This window comes from Lissotriton helveticus, chromosome 5_1 (assembly GCF_964261635.1).
Source record: "Lissotriton helveticus chromosome 5_1, aLisHel1.1, whole genome shotgun sequence".
In the NCBI taxonomy this organism is placed as follows: Eukaryota; Metazoa; Chordata; class Amphibia; order Caudata; family Salamandridae; genus Lissotriton; species Lissotriton helveticus.
Window position 1 is genome coordinate 1,537,182,745 of NC_136065.1, and position 11,297 is coordinate 1,537,194,041.

Consider the following 11,297-nt stretch of genomic DNA (forward strand, 5'->3'; position numbering starts at 1 on the left):
CAATGTCTTCATTGATTCACATCACATTACACTTAATGACTCAAGCTTTAAAATTTGCATAAAATAGGATAAACCAGGATGCACGTCTTGCAGAAAATAGTTGACGAGAAGCCGCTGTATCTTCTGGTAGAAACAGCACGTTGGCATGACTCAAGGTAGTTAAGTTGGAACATCGTATCAGGTTTGTAATTAAAATGCAGGTGCAAATGGCAGCAACATTATAAGCAATAAAAACTTTTAAAAAGCTAAAAACCATAAAAGTAAAACAGAAAAGATTAACACAGATGGAAGCTGCATAAAAATAATACACCAAATAACAGTGGGACGTTAAGCCCAGACAAAAGCGACCAAAAGCAGTGGAACTTTGTGCCTTTCGAATAATTAACCGGCAAGGCCGGTCGCTGCCATTTGCACCTGCATTTTAATTACAAACTTGATACGATGTTCTAACGTAAGTAATTTGAGTCATGCCAACTTGTTGTTTTTCGGGTAATTAACTGGCAGCCTTGCCAAGACTCACTGACCAGGCAAAGAGAAGGTATCTTGACATGGCAAAAGTAAGATGCTCTGGAGTGACACATCTCAAGACCCTTCTGGCCTCCCAGTAATGCATTGTGCCCAACAGCCTACACACCGTAACGATACAGCGCTTCCTTTGAGTCACATAGCCTGGGCAAAAGAACAAGAAATTGTCCTCTGTCTCAACTATTAACTGCCAAAAGGTACAATCGGCAGTCTTGTTCAGAAATCCATCCCATTTTACTGTGAGGGATTTCAATGGAAGATTACCAATTCTGAACTTAATGTACAAAGATCTAGCAAGACTAGGCCTAATCCTGTCTAGATAGAATTCAAAGCTCGGTAAACACTTATGCAATAAAAACATTTTTTTACCTTGACTGCTGTTTCCCTAGATAATGCCAATGGAGTAGACCAGACTCCTTCCATTTTAATGAAACTACAAAGGGACTTCATCTCGCTGAGCAATGGCGTCTGGGCCTTTCCATTAAGCTTTAAAAGCTCTGCTAGAGCATCCAGATAGATAAGTAGCTCTGGTACTGACCTGATGTGTAGCCAGAACTTCAACATCTTTAGAGAGGCAACAGCATCAATCTTTTGCAGTGTTATATCAAAACGAATAGGGGGAGCTGGGGGGCATATTAAGAATGAATGTAATAAACTTATTTTTGGCACGCACAAGGGGAGAGATGTCAGCGCTTCACCAAAGCTCTACTCCATAGATGGCCCCATTTATGGCTGTATCCCTGTAAACTTCGATCACAGGAGAGGTTCCACTGCATGATGTAGCTTTAAATTTCCTTTATATAGCCAACAGTATGTGCTTGTGTATGTTTTCACTTTTCACAATTTGCGACCCCCCAAGAGCCATTCTCAGTCAGTCTAACGCCTAAGTAGTCGAAATATTTGACTTGCTCTATGGGCAATCCCTTAATCAGCATCTTCCCCCAATGGAGCGATGGGGGTCTGATCACCATTAAGTTAGATTTGACAGTGTTTATCTCAAGCCCTCTGCCCACACAAAAGGAGGCAAATTTATCCAAGAGGGCCTACAAACCCATGGGAGTTCTAGAAAGCGAAAGCATATCATCTGCAAACATGAGTACCGGGGTGCTGACACCCGCAGATTTCGGGGTGTCATGATAACAGTTTGCTAGCCAGTCAACGACCCATTAATGTATAAACTAAAAAGGGCAGGGGCTCAGACACAAACTGTTTTACGCCTTTTCTAATAGGAATTCTGGATGTGAGATCTTCCTCATTATGCCATCTCACCTGGGCATAGATATGGGGGAGGAGAGTAATCAAGATTCCTAAACGGTCTTCCGGGATCCCGTACTCCCTTAAGATTCACCATAGACTTTCCCTGGGGACGAGGTCGAAGGCAGCCCTCAGATCAATAAATGCCACAAATAGATGTCCCTGCCTCAGGTCAATATATGTTCGAGGCATGTGGGCTGCTGAATGAATATCTTAGCATAGATCGCCGCCTAGTGTTGGGTCCGGATGTTTGCACCTTGTTGTCCTGGAAGAGTCTTCGAAGTATCACGAGGTAGGTGACTCCTCCCCTGGACTACAGTGCGCATGGGCATCTTCTCCATCCGCAGATTGTTTTTTTCCGCCATTGGGTTCGGATGCTATTCCTCAACTCCAACTTCTGAACCAAAACTTTTCAACTTTCTATGGCCAAAAGGCCTTCTACCTCGACTGTACTGTTCTTGTTCGGTACACCTTGACTCGATAAAACTTTCCATCCCGATCCGGTCGTCGGCGCGGGCCGTTGGGCCTTTTCGACGCCACGTGGGCCTGCTGCTGATGGAAAGGACCCCGTTTAAAAGGTGCCCACAATGTCACTCCAAATTCCCACATACTGATAAATATACAGTATGCAACAAGTGCCTCTCTCCGGAGCACAACGAGGAAAACTGTCCAGCTTGTGCTCCGTTCCGGTCGAAGAAAACTATCCGGAACCGAAGGGCCGCTAGACAAGAGATGCAGCGGCAGGCACCGGAACCGGAGAACATCTTCGAAGACGAACATGACCTCCCAGAAGCGGCGGACTCCGACCTAGAAATTGTCACCGTAGAAGACCAGTCGGACTCCAATGACCAGATCACACCGGGGCAGACCGTGAGTACCACACCCCCAACCCCACTTCCATCTCAAGACAAGGCTCCGGTCGAAGCATCGCCTATAGGCCTTAGCCGAGATCGACAAACTTCTTCAGAGACCCCGCCTTCCGGCTCGGCTCCGAAGAACAAACCCAAGCCTTCAGATACCCCGTGAACGAGCGGCACTCTTCCCAAAAAGGCCGCAGAACCAAAGAAGGTTCTCGAGCCGAAGAAACTGGTTTATTCAAAAAAGGGCGCCGAAACAAAAAAGGTAGTCGATCCCAAAAGAATAGTCGGCCCGACAACGGCCGCCGAGCCAAAAAATGGTGTTGACCGACAAAAAACAGGTTGCACTAAAAATCCTGTCGACCCTAAGAAAGCGGTCGATTCGACTAAAAAAGCGGTTGATCCGAAAAAGGTTATCAACCCGAAAACACCAGTCAATCCGAAAAAGGTTATCGAGCCGAAAAAAAACAGGTCGATCCGAAAAAGTCGTCGAACCAAAGAAGGTCGCCGAACCAAAAAAGGCAGTACAGCCAACAAAAGAGGTCGAACCAAAGACGGTCACCGAACCAAAAAAGGCAGTACAGCCAACAAAAGACGTCGAACCAAAGACAGTCGCCGACCCGAAAAAGGTAATCGAGCCGAAAAAAGCTCCACAGCCAAAGGCTCTCGAGCCAAAGACTCCCCACAAACAAGCCACTGAGCCAAAAACATCGGCGCCAAAACCACGGACAGTTGAGGAAGAACTTTTCCATCCTAATCCAGTGAGTGAAGAACAGCCTAAACTGTATATTGACCCAGAAACAGCACGGGTAACAGTTTACCACAGGAAGAAGAGACCTTTGGACACTGACACTTCTTCCCCTGTTCCTCCAAAAAAGAAAGACTTTGAAACATCCCCTTCAAGGCCTTTCACTCCTCCTTTCTTTCCGGACATGCCTTTTGTGCCTTACTCTCCTGCATCACGTTATGATGTAACAGAAAACAGAGGAAGATCCTCAAGATAATTTTGTAGAACCTAAGGATCAGGATATACAAGATAAAACATGGGATGACCAGAATGATCCTTATGATACATACGAGCAACAACCCATCCCTGACACCTCTACATATCCTACAAAGCCATCGCCTACTGACGACACCATTGTCTTTAACCAACTAGTGGACAGGGCAGCTAAATATCATAATGTAGACATACACACTGACCCAATAGAGGAGGATTTCCTATTTGACACTTTTCCAACTTCAGAAAAAAGTGTACGTACACTTCCTATGTTAAAAGGGGTACTAAAACACGCACCAGACATATTTAAAGACCCAGCCAGAGCGCGTGTACTCCATCCCAGAATTGAGAAAAAGTATAAAGCAGCCCCTACAGACCCTGCTTATATTAAGTCACAATTGCCTTTAGACTTATTAGTTGTAGCAAACGCTCGAAAGCGAGCTAATTCACAAACAACAGGAGATGCTCCCCCTCCTGACAAGGAGTCAAAGATATTGGAAGCATCAGGCAAAAGAGTGGCATCCCAAGCAGCAAATACTTGGAGAATTGCAAACACACAGGCTCTATTAGCACGATACGATAGAGCACATTATGATCAGCTGGAGGGTTTACTACAACACCTGCCAGAACCTTTTAAAGCTAAAGCTGACAACCTTATACAAGAAGGCAAATTTATCACAAATGCTTCCATTAAATGTGCACTTGACGCAGCTGACACAGCAGCCAGATCAATCAACACTAGTGTATTACTACGCTGGCATGCGTGGCTACGCATTTCCGGATTTAAGAATGAAGTGCAATCGACCATCCTCAACCAGCCAGTTAACCAAGATTTTTTGTTTGGCCCTGCAGTAGATACCATCTTAGAAAAGATGAAAAAAGATACTGATACTGCTAAGTCAATGGGCGCACTTCAGTTTCAACAATCTAGAAGTTCCTTTCGCCGCTCCTCCTTTCGAGGCTCAGGTAGAGGCAACACATCCCAAACTTTCTCTACATTCAAGAGTAATACCCAGAGCACTTTTAATAAAGGCTCCAACAGAGGAGGTTATAGAGGCAATAATAACAAATGCAGAGGACGTGGCGGCAACAACACCAGAGCCTCCACCGCCACCAAACAGTGACTTCCTCACACTTCCTCCAGACCACTTAACACCGCTGTTACCACAGACAGGTGGGTGAGACAAATTATCCAGTATGGTTATTGCCTGGAACTCACTTCTACACCACCCAACATACCACCCAAAAACCATCCAATGTCCAAAGAACACATCACGCTGTTACAACCAGAGGTGACATCCATGCTAGAAAAGGGAGCCATAGAGCCAGTCCCTTTTCAACACCAGGGGACAGGAGTATACTCCCTATACTTCCTTATTCCCAAAAAAGACGGGTCCCTCAGACCAATATTGGACCTCAGACCTCTGAACCAATACATACTCTCAGAGCATTTCCATATGGTCACTCTACAACAAGTACTCCCGTTACTCCAGCAAGGCGACTTCCTCGCTACATTAGACCTCAAAGATGCATATTTTCACATACCTATACATCCAGCTCACAGGAAACACCTCAGGTTCATAATAGAAGGTCACCACTATCAATTCAAAGTTCTCCCCTTCGGGGTTACTACAGCACCAAGGGTTTTCACAAAATGCCTAGCAGTAGTAGCAGCACACCTCAGAAGGCAACACATCCATGTGTTCCCCTACCTGGACGATTGGCTCATAAAAGCCAACTCATACGCACAGTGTGCAAACCACACGTCTCAGACAATCCAGCTGCTACACAGTCTAGGATTTTCAATAAATTACCCAAAATCACATCTGCAGCCCTCCCACATGCAACAATATCTGGGAGCAACAATAGATACCTCAGTGGCAAAGGCATATCCAAATCCAGCCAGGATAGCCACCATGCAGTCTCTGATTCAAAGATTTCACCCACAACAATCATTGCCAGCTCGAGTGTTCATGCAGCTTATAGGCATGATGGCCTCCTGCATATTCATTGTCCCTCATACCCGACTTCAAATGCGTCCATTGCAGGAATGCTTAGAACAGCAGTGGAACCAAGCTCAAGGGCAACTAAAAGACCGAAGGGTCGATTAGGATGGCGGACGGACAAAGTCCGTCCGCCATCCTGTCTGGGGCAGGGACCATCCGCCACAAGGGCGGAGGTACCATGCCCCGCATTAGGATGCACCCGCCACAGTGGCGGGTGCATCCCGCATTTTTAACATTGCGGACGACGGTGCTGAAAGCACCGTCCGCCGCAATGTCAAAAATGCATGTTGTGCATTTCACAGCACAACATGACAGGCACCACGCGGTGCCTGCCATGTTGTACTGTGAAATGCAGGGGGGTACCATAGGACCCCCCATGTGCATCCCCCTTCACCCTGGGGGCCCGCAACGGGCCCCCAAAGCAAAGCCCGTATGCCTTTCCGTGGCGGCATTGCCACCACGGAAAGGCATCCGGCCATCGTAATATGGCTGGCGGTGTCTGGGAGACACCGCCAGCCATATGAACACTTTTCCACCCCGGCCGCAAGGCGACCGGGGCGGAAAAGCGACGGACGGTGTTTCTGTCCGCCGCGGTCCAAAACCCCCCCCCCCCCGCCATTGTAATATGTCGAGGGGGAAATTGGTGGCGGACGGGCACAGATGGCGGACGGATCGCCACTACCTGCATGGCGGTGGCGATCCGTCCGCCATCCTAATCGGCCCCTAAGTGTTGGTAGACAGTCGCACTTACAACTCTCTGCAGTAGTGGAACCCACCAAACCTTTCCAGGGGGCGACTGTGACAAGAGTCGGTTCCACAGGCAGTACTAACAGCGTGCGCATCACTGACAGGTTGGGGAGCCCACCTACTTCAATACAAAGTCCAAGGGCTCTGGACAGTCAAGCAAAATACACTGCATATAAACCACTTAGAGTTGCTAGCAGTATTTCTAGCAATAAAAGCCTTCCAGAAATACTTGTACAACAAGGCTGTGTTAATCCGGACAGACAACATGACAGCCATGTACTACATCCAGAAACAGGGAGGGACACACTCTCCGCAGCTGTCTCACCTAGCACAGAGCATATGGAGGTGGGCAATTCCAAAAAACATCTTTCTCCTAGCAGAACACCTCCCAGGAATAGACAATCTGATGGCAGATCTACTAAGCAGACACAGCCATCAGATACACGAATGGGGAATTCACCCTCAAATCCTCGAACCATTCTTCCGATAGTGGGGGCATCCAGAGATAGATCTGCTTGCCACAAAAGAAAACTCAAAATGCCAGTCCTTTGCCGCCAGGTTCCCACACTCGTTGTCACAGGGAAATGCAATATGGATGAACTGGTCAGGCAGATTTGCTTACGCTTTTCCGCCAACCCCACTGATTCCATTAGTGGCACGCAAACTAAAGCAACAATCACTCACAATGATCCTGGTTTCTCACACATGGGCAAGACAGCCATTGTACACGACGCTCCTAGAACTCTCAGTAGTTCCCCACCAAAGACTGTGCCTCTCGGTCTGGTTCCTGAAGTCTTAGAATTCGGATATCTTAACTTGCCTCCAGACTGTATGAACATTATCAAGGAAGCAAGGCGGCCAACTACTAGAACATTCTACGCAGCTAAATGAAAAATTTGTAATTTACTGCAATAATAACCAAATCAATCCATTGGATGCCTCCATCCAGAACATAATCTGTTACTTGTTACATCTGCAAAGATGCAATCTAGCATACTCTTCTATAAGGCTACGCCTTGCTGCTATAGCAGCATATCTCCAAAACAGACAACACATGTCCCTGTTTAGAATACCACCTATCAAAGCTTTTATGGAAGGACTTAAAAGAATTATCCCTCCAAGACATCCACCTTCACCAGTCTGGAACTTAAAAGTAGTACTAACCAGACTTATGGGGCCACCTTTCGAACCACTCCATTCGTGCGAATTACAATTCTTAACATGGAAGGTGGCATTTTTTGTTGCCATTACCGCCCTCAGGCGAGTATGTGAGCTACAGGCACTAACCATTCAAGAACATTTCATGCAAATACATCACAATAAGGTAGTGCTCCGTACTAACCCTAAGTTCATGCCAAAAGTTATATCAACGTTCCATATCAATCAGTCAATAGATTTGCCAGTTTTCTTCCAAAACCCGCAGTCAGTGGCTGAAAGAACCCTACACACACTAGATGTAAAGAGAGCTCTGTTATATTACGTTGACAGAACTAAAGCGTTCAGAAAGACAAAACAACTATTTGTTGCTTTTGCTCCATAACATGAGGGTAACCCTATTTCAAAAGCAGGAGTAGCCAGATGGATAGTTAAGTGCATTCAAATATGCTATCAAAAGGCTAAGCGCACTCTAACAGTTCCCCCAAAAGACCACTCAATGCCCAAAATGGGGGCATCCATGGCTTTCCTAGGAAATATTTCATTAGAAGACATATGTAGGGCAGCTACGTGGTCTACCATACACACTTTCACGAAACACTACTGTGTGGACGTGCAAGCTAAGCAGCAAGCTGCTGTAGGCCAGGCTGTCCTCAAAACTCTTTTTCAAACTGCTGCAGCTGGTATAGGTGACCACCACTAGAGGAGATTCTGCTATACAGTCTGTGCTAAGGTATGAATTCAGCAGCCCACATGCCTCGAACGGAAAATGCTACTTACCAGTATGGATCTGTTCTTGGCATGTAGGGCTGCTGACATTCATGTCGCCCACCCTCCTCCCCGGTGCCTGTCACAGCTGCAGTAAGTTATTTCTACATACATTTACATGGTCATCTCTTACTTTTCTAAACTCCATCTTTGCCACAATGGCGAAAAACAATCTGAGGATGGAGAAGATGCTCATAGCAGAATTAATGGGACTCCCTCTAAATTAAAGTAGGTCAGGGAAAGAGGGGAATGAAAAAACACAGAGCAGTAAGTTTCCCCTCATTGACCGAAGTGATTCAATAATGATATACTTCTACTTTTTTTATAATCCATTACAGAAGTACATTAGTGACAACCACAAAAAAATTTCATTTTTATTTTTTATTATTTCCACAAGATATTTCCTTTTTTTTTTTTTAAATGTATCACTCTTTTTCTTAAAGACAACTCATTTTATCTTGTGTATGTACCAAAAAAGTTATATTGGTTTTCATTGCTTTTTCGCATCATTTCATAGTTTGCACATGTCGATACATCATAGAAAAATCACCAAATGCCAAGCATGAGATTCCGCACTAGTGCGGAATCTCATGCTTGGCATTTGAGATTTACCCTTTGGCAAAGATTTTCTTTGTAAGATCTCGTCCATGTACAGATATTGCTTGAGTGAATTCAGTGAGAGTGAGGTTGTGATAGTATGATTGTTGTGAGAGTGTTGTGTATCCAGGGGTTCATATTCTTTATGAATTGATCGTTTTCTATAATTTTGTGTTTTTTATCATGTATATATTGTATGGTGATTTTTCTATGATGTATCGACATGTGCAAACTATGAAATGATGCGAAAAAGCAATATAACTTTTTTGGTACATACACAAGATAAAATGTGTTGTCTTTAAGAAAAAGAGTGATGAAATTTTTTTTTTTTAAAGGAAATATTTGTGGAAAAAATAAAAATGAAATTTTTCTGTGGTTTTCACTAATGTACTTCTGTAATGGATTATAAAAAAATAGAAGTATATCATTATTGAATCACTTCGGTCAATGAGGGAAAACGTACTGCTCTGAAGATGCTCATGCGCACTGTAGTCCAGGGGAGGAGTCACCTACCTCGTGATACTTCTAAGACTTTTCCAGGACAACAGGGTGCAAACATCCGGACCCAACACTAGGGGGCGATCTATGCTAAGATATGAATGTCAGCAGCCATACATGCCAAGAACAGATGCATACTGGTAAGTAGCATTTTCCTTCCAGTTTATTATCTTGAAACAAAGCACCTGATCTAGGTCACTAACCTTACTTCTGAACCCTTCCTGAAAGTTGGAAAGAATATGATGTTCAGACATTCATTCCAACAATCTAGCTTGGACCTGTCTGCAAAAGTTCTTTTGGATTCCATTGATCAGACTGATCGGGCAATAATTTGCAGGACGATTCCAACAGCCCTTTTTGAATATAGGGATCATCAATGCTCCCTTCCAAGTGGAGGCAATGTCTAAACATCCCAGAATGCCATTACTCTGAATATTCATATGCAGCACACAGACAGTTGGTTCAGAGAGATACAGGTCCCCTGGAATGCAATCTGGCCCAGTGGCTTTTCCTTTTTCAGCTGGCACAAGGCCCACTCAGTTTCTCCCAGACTAAATTCTACAGAGAACATAGATCTAGTCCTGTTAGGGCAAGCTGTCTGAGGGATTTCCTGCCCACTGTCAGGCAACAAGGAATTTGATGGTTACTCCATATATAGCTCCGTGAAGTGCGTCACCCAAAGATCCGTCTGGACTAAAGCATCAGGGATGGCATCTAGAGTACTGCTCCCATTGGCAAAGATCTTCAAAAAGCTAGTGTTGTTATTGCGTAAGTTAGATCTTCCCATTGCACATCCTTCCATGATTTCTTGCAAGTTTGGAAATTGATTTGTAGGCTTTCCTTGCTCTTCTAATCTCCTTTGTCTCCCCTGACATTAGGACCCCCAGGAGCTCCAGCATAGCCTATCTACACTGAGGGGAAAACCATCTTGTTTGAGAGTTAACCAGCCGATATCTACTTTTGTCTTTAGTAGCTGTATTTTCAGGAGGTTCACCAGCTCACAATGGAAGTCAGTAAACCCATGAAAGTAATTTGCCCTTTGATCAAAATAGCTAATTAATTGTAAAAAGATCAAATACAAGGAGCGTAGGGCTTTATTGTTATTAGATAACCTTTCCCATTTTACATGTCGCCGATTGTTGGTCACGGCGACGGAATCTGCGAGCATGCCTAGTTCATTTGGAGTGTTTAAGACCGAGATCCCCAGCTGAAGCTGAGCACAAAAGGCATCGTGATCACTATCTGCTCTTGGTGTGACCACCATAATTAACCACTAAAGACCACTGCCTAATATCAAAAACTATATAGTCAATTTTGCTTACGTGCAACCTTCTTTAAAAAGTCGTTTTACTTGAACTATCAGAGGGTGCATGACCATTCAAAGCTCTGAGACCATGTGTTATCAAGATGTCAGTGATTCGCTCAGCTACCCATGAGTGCATGTGGTTAGAACCCGCTGTTAAAAGAGTCACTCTGTTTGCCTAATCCTTAGTTAATTAAGTAGCGGTTTTTCGAACAAAATAGATGTATTGCAATCACCAGTGACTATTTTAAGTCAAGCAGGATGTCGTTGTTCGATCGATGTGAACAGATAACGTATAGAGCCAGTCTTGGCAGTGTCTGGGCTAGGGCGGATATAGAAATTAATATTTGCAATCCACTTGATCTCAATGGAGCTACCACACTTAATAATAATACCTAATATATCTTTACTGTCGGATAGGCTCTACTTGCCCTGGAGGGTGTAGCATTCACTTGAAAAGATAGATAGCCTGGTTGAAAGACCAGTTCCATCGCCCAGGTTTACTGGAGAAGGATAATCTCCTGCTGCTCAATAAATGTATTTATAAATCAATGTGGAAAGGATCACTGGTCCTGCATAACCAAGGT